Below are 6446 nucleotides of genomic sequence, written 5' to 3'. Positions count from 1 at the left end.
ACACTCCTGCACTTGGGAGAAGACATCAATCTTTTGGTTGTGTCAAGTTTTTGGCGTCATTGCTAGGGAGGTAAATTTATGTATAAGTTCTAGTATTTATTTTATTTTCTCTTTTCATTTTTTATTTTATCTAACTTTTGTTTCTTTTTTTTTGTTTTGTTTTTTTTTTCTATTCCTACACGTGTATAAGAGTGTGGTCACGTACATTAAGTGGTCGACTTTGTAGGGTATCCTCATCATTTTCAGAAAATATGGCTGAAGAAGATAACCAATCGCTTCATAATGATAATAATAAGAATAACCATGTTACAACACTTACAGACCACATGAATCTCACAAGAACAAGTGCACCATCATGCATAGTTTTCTCTCCTGATGCATCTCATTTTAATTTTAAGCCAAATATTATTCAACTTTTACCTTTTTTTCATGGCTTAGATTTAGAAAATCCATACTTGCATTTAATAGAATTTGAGGAGATTTGTAATATGTATAATGACTCAAATTGTAGTATGAACACCATTAAATTAAAGCTATTAAAGCTTTTTCCTTTTTCATTAAAAGATAAAGCTAAAACATGGCTACAAAATTTAAGACCAGGATCCATTCGTGCTTGGGATGAAATGCAACAACAATTTTTAAAGAAGTTTTTTCCATCTCATAGAACAAACTCTTTCAAGAGACAAATCACTACTTTCACTCAGAAACCAGGAGAAACATTTTACCAATGTTGGGATAGGTATCGAGACTTGCTTAGTACTTGCCCTCATCATGGTTTTGAAACATGAAGATCAGTTTTATATTTTTATAAAGGGTTAACACTTAAAGATAGTCAAATAGTGGAATTGATGTGCAATAGTTTTTAAAGATAAAGACCTTTATGAAGCAATGTAGTACTTAAACTTTTTAGCTGAAAATGCTCAAAATTAGGACACCGTAGGTACTTATGAAACACTGGATAAAACTCAACTTCATACATCTAGTGAAGGTATGTACAACCTTAGGGAAGATCATGACCTCTAAGCCAAGTTTGCATTTTTAGCTAGAAAAGTTGAGGTACTAGAATTAAAAAAGAGTGGTCAATTAAAATCTGTTCAAAACATTTTGTGTCAAATCAGTGAAACCAATGAATAATCAACCAAGGACTGTCTAACTTTGCCTTCTTTTAGGGAATGCCTCCATGAACAAGCCCATGCTTAAATAGTTTCTAAAGGCCCAATCATAACCCATACTCGCAAACATACAACTCTGGTGGGAGAGATCACCCAAATTTTAGTTGGAAGAGTAATAACAATAATGCACAAACTTCATAACTACTATTTCAAGCACACTATAATTTTTATAATTCTCATGGATACGTATCTTTTTATGCTCCATCTCCTATAAGAAATCTTAAGGAAATATTGCACACATTTATTTAAAAGCAAGAGACAATCAATACTCAACTTGCTCAAAGCATGACAGATTTTAAAGATATTCTTGTAAACTTGATATCTGCTTTCAGTTTTCAAGAGAAAGATAAGTTTCCATCTCAACCACAACAAAATCTTAAAAGGCAATATAATGCAAATGCAAGTAGTTGCAGAAACCAACATATGGAACAAGTCCAATCAGTCATTACTCTCCACAATGGTAAGGTTATTGAAGAACCAATTCTTGGATCTTGTGGGAAAGATAATGAGTAAATCTCTAAGGGTAAGAAAAGGGTTATACCTGAACATTGATAAGAAAAGACTGATTCCCCACCAATACTTCCATTTTCTTATGCCATAACCAAATAGAGAGAAGTCAATCATGAATTTAAAATCTTTAAAACTTTTAAACAGGAAGAAATCGAGGACGAAAAAGGCATCGAAAATATTGTTGTAGATCATTTGTTAAAATTGACAATAGATTCAACATCTGACATCACACTAATCAATGATTACTTTCTCTTAGTTCAATGCCTAGGTTTGCTAAAAATATCAATTTTCTTGCTTCAAGATTTTTTCTAGCTCATTTAACCAAGACAAAAGATAGTTTTTAAGCAATGTGCAAAACTTTTATTGAGATGAACCTCACTTATTTAAATATTGTCCTAATCAAATATTTTAAAGATGCATTATGGACAATGAGGTAAGTAGTGTCATTAAACTTTATCATTCTGAGGCGTGTGAGAGTCATTTCTCGTCAAAACAAACAACTGCCAATAATCTTATAAAATAAATTTTATTGACCCACCATGTTCAAGGCAAAACATATTCTGCAAAACTTGTGAAAATTGTCAAAAAGTTGATACTGGTAAAAAAGTTTTGCTTTATAATTCTTGACTCCATTTATTTTCTTAAAAGCTAAGATCAAGATGGAGAGGTCCATTTATTATGAAACATGTGTATCCTTGTGGGGCCTTTGATATTGAGAAGAATAACAATGTTTTTAAGGTAAATAAACATCGTTTGAAAGCTTACTTTGATAATTTTCCTAATGAAAATAAATCCAGTGGTTTGAATGATCTTATAGATAAAGGTTAATTATTCTATTTTTTTCTCATATTATTTTTGTGTTTCTTTTTGGTATGACTTTTGTTTTGCTAATCTCTCTCTCATCCCGGTCAAATGATAGATAACGGTATTCCGTGACTCTTAAGTCAGTTCTTTCAGTTTCCTATGATAATTGATATTTGTGTATATATTTGTTCAATTTCTTGTTCCTTCTTTTTTATTTGCATCTCTTTTCCACTTCTCATCTTAAAAAATGGACACCACTCTTGAAAAATTGAAAAAGCTTTTTTTTGTTTTGCTTCAAAATGCGATTACAAAAATTTATCGAGCTAGTGTGCAAGATTGAGGTTGTTAATAAACTATGAAATTCCTAAAAAGATTCACTAGCTAATTGAAGCAAAGGTCCAATTATTAGGTGAGTCTTCCAATTCTTTTATTTCATACATGCCCGGGATAGGAAAAAACACTTTTGCAAAGAAATATCGTGCAAAATAACTGAAAGTCTCTCATTGATGTACCAGATAGACTTGTAATACACAATGTTATTTTTTAGGAATGATATCTATAAACCATAAAGATAAAATACAATTCGTTAAGGATGGCCTGGGTAAGGAGTCTTTATATAATCTTCTATTAATTCTTGAGACGCATCTTAGTGGAGATGTACATCATGCAATTCATGATTTATGGCCCCATTTTCATAAAAAAATGATCAACGTAGTCTTAAAAATCTAACTAAAAAAACCATGTTTGTCAATTTTTAAGAAAACTGGATGGGAAGCTTATCCCCGACCCATAGAGGGCGTTTAAGCCATTCTTGGACGTAAAATCAAGAAAAGATATGAGCCAAGTTCACAACTACGATTTGAGTGTTAGTTCGTAAAAATCTATGTATTTTGGTTTTATTAATAACATATTATTTTGTTATTTCTTATATTTGTTTAAGTGTGTTTCAAGTTTATCAGTATTCATTGTTTCAGGTGATGTCTTCTATACTCTATCTTTCTATCTTAGAACGTTGAGCATAATGTCTTGTTTTGGTTGGGGGAAAGGGTAGTAGTTGATATTAAAAAAAAATTTAACTAACTATGTTTTCTATTTCATAAACCATTTGCAAAACTATTGTTACTAGAATAACAGAGCAAGGAGGAATTTTATTGACTCTTGAGACGCATCATGGTAAATATTTTTTCAATGGTTATTTGCAATATTCATAATAAGGTCTATCATATACTTCTCAGGTTTACAAACTCTCGTATTATTATCAATTGATTTTGTTGATATACTCATTTAACTAGTATTCTTAAACCTTGATTTCACACACACACACTTTAACATATGAATTTGGGACGCAGATTGAATTATTATTTTATTTATGTTCTTTTGTTAAAGGTAACAACTAAAAGAAAGAGATAGTATATAATTTGCAATAAAAAACAATAAAAATAAAAATAAAATAATGATAATAAAAATTTAAATAAGTTTGGTTTCTTAACCTTCTTAACCTAAGCAATTAAGCTCAAAGGGGTGTTTAAACACCCAATACCCTAAAGTCAAATGAGTTAGGAGCTATTGGCCTAACACTTGTTACATGGATTGAAGAGAAAAGCTTAAAGGAATCAAACATTGCACTATCTATGTATCAATATCTGTAACCCGAGTTACGAAGCTCATAAGAGTATCTCAACACCTAATGCCCTAAGACCAACTAGTTTGCGAGTCATTAGTTGAAAGCTTGTAACATGGATTAAAGATGCATTGTGTTTTAAGTTATATGTATATATATTAAAAAAAAAAGAGATAATAATCTCAACCCAAAGAAGTAACCTTAAACATTAAGATAAAAATTTTGTTTTCTTACACGAAAAGCCTCATAACTATGTGTTGATATATTGAGTATAAAAGGAAGGTTTATTAATATCATGTTTAAGTATTATTGAGCAGATATATACATTTAATGAGAGTTTGTTTATCTAGATAAATTAATGGAAGCTAAATGATGAATATCTTGCTTTGTGGAATTTACAAGTTGGTTTTTCTATTTTAACGCTTTGATTACTAAGGACTAGTAGTAAGCTGGTTGAGAGGTATGATTAGTACTTAAAGGTGTATTTTTATCAAGGTTTTATACTAGCATTTTGCACTTAAAGTACCAGTAATTCCTTAACTAATGCATGTTTTATAATAACAAGTCTGATACTATAAGATACTTTTAATTTATGATAAATGTTCATCTTAAATGCAGGCCTATCATATAAATTAAAGGATTGATTGATGAGTTCAACTACTGAAATTAAGAAGACAAAGAGAGGGTGAAGCTTAGAAAAGAGATGCTAGTTTAGTCCAAACTGGAACACTATTCAGTCATTGAGTCATATCTGGAGCTGTAGATCTTGGATTTAGGTATATTCTATATAGATGGAAAGCTAAGACATAGGCCTAAAACATTCATGCAGCAAGCAAGACTTAGTTTTGCTGTTTGGAAGTTCAAATCTTAGCAACAATAGAAAAGTCCAAATCTTTCCTACGACCTTGACATTGTTCAGTGTTTAACTCATATCTTGAGTCTACAAGTCCAAATGACCTCAATTTTTTTCCTGTAAAGCTGAGACAATTTTCTAGAACTTTCATGGTTTAAGTTTGTTTGAATTCTGATGTTAACAATGAAATTTTATTTAGATAAGAAGATAAGGATTGTCACCAAGTTAAGAGTTGGCCACCCACTCAACAATTAGTTAACAAATCAATAGTTCCTAATTTTGGCATATAAAATGATGCATTTGCCATGCATTTAGGCATCTTAGTTTTCAGATCAAGATCATGTTTTTGCTCTTTCTCTTTATATTTTTGTAATGTTTAAGTTATATTTTTCATAATCTCTTGTTTATGCTTTTTATTTCCTTTCCTCTACTTAGTTAACTTATAAATTATTTATTTATGGTTCTCTTCTTTCATTATGTTTAGTTAAGTTTATTATGTCAAAGTGAAAAGGTTACACTAATGGTGTAAGAATAAGTATAGTGTAAACTCAACATGAACTTTAATGTTTGATACTAACATGTTTTATATTTGTTATCTTGTTCACTCTTTAATATTTTGCTTGTTAAATGACTAATCTTGATTTATGAACTTAATATGGGCTTTAATGTTTGATACTAACATGTTTTGCTTGTTAAATGGTTAATCTAGATTTATGTTGTATAACACTTGGTACAACAAATACTTGACACTTTCATAACTCAACCGTATGGTCTAACCTGTACTTGTGCTATGAAAGGAACTTGATTTGTTGTTAACATATGTTATAATTATGAATACCTAATAAAATTTACAAGTATTAGCATTATTCGAATAAGATAACTAATGTAATCATGTTAATAATTTATACTCCGATTTGAACCTCCTTTATGTGTGGTTGCCAGCTGAGTAATAAAAAAAGTTTATACTATACCTGTTTGAAATATCATTAGTGGATTTTCTAACCTTGACATTTGTTTTTATTTTTTAATAATTAGTACTTAAAAGTGTATTTTTATCAAGGTTTTATATCATTATTTTGCACTTGAAGTATCAATAACTCCTTAACTAAAGTATGTTTTATAATAACATATCTAATAATATAAGATACCTTTAATTTGTAGTAAATATTCATTTTAAATGCAGGCCTATCACATAAATGAAATGATTGATTGATGAGTTTAAGAACAAAACTTGAAAGGATAAAGAGATGGCCAAACTTAGAAAAGAGATGGCGGTGCAGTCCAAACCGGAACACTGTTCTGTAATTGGGTCATGTCTGGAGCTGTAGATCTTGGATTTAGGTCTATTTTATATGGATGGAAAGGTAAGACATAGGCCTACAACTTTCATATGGAGCCCAAATTTAAAAAGTCTATTTTCAAGTCCAAATTGTAGCAACAACAAAGAAGTCTGAATCTATCCTCCAGCCGGAGCACTATTTAGTGT

The sequence above is a fragment of the Populus euphratica genome, unplaced genomic scaffold, assembly GCF_000495115.2.
Source record: "Populus euphratica unplaced genomic scaffold, PopEup_1.0 scaffold740.1, whole genome shotgun sequence".
In the NCBI taxonomy this organism is placed as follows: domain Eukaryota; kingdom Viridiplantae; phylum Streptophyta; class Magnoliopsida; order Malpighiales; family Salicaceae; genus Populus; species Populus euphratica.
This window is presented reverse-complemented; position numbering follows the sequence as displayed.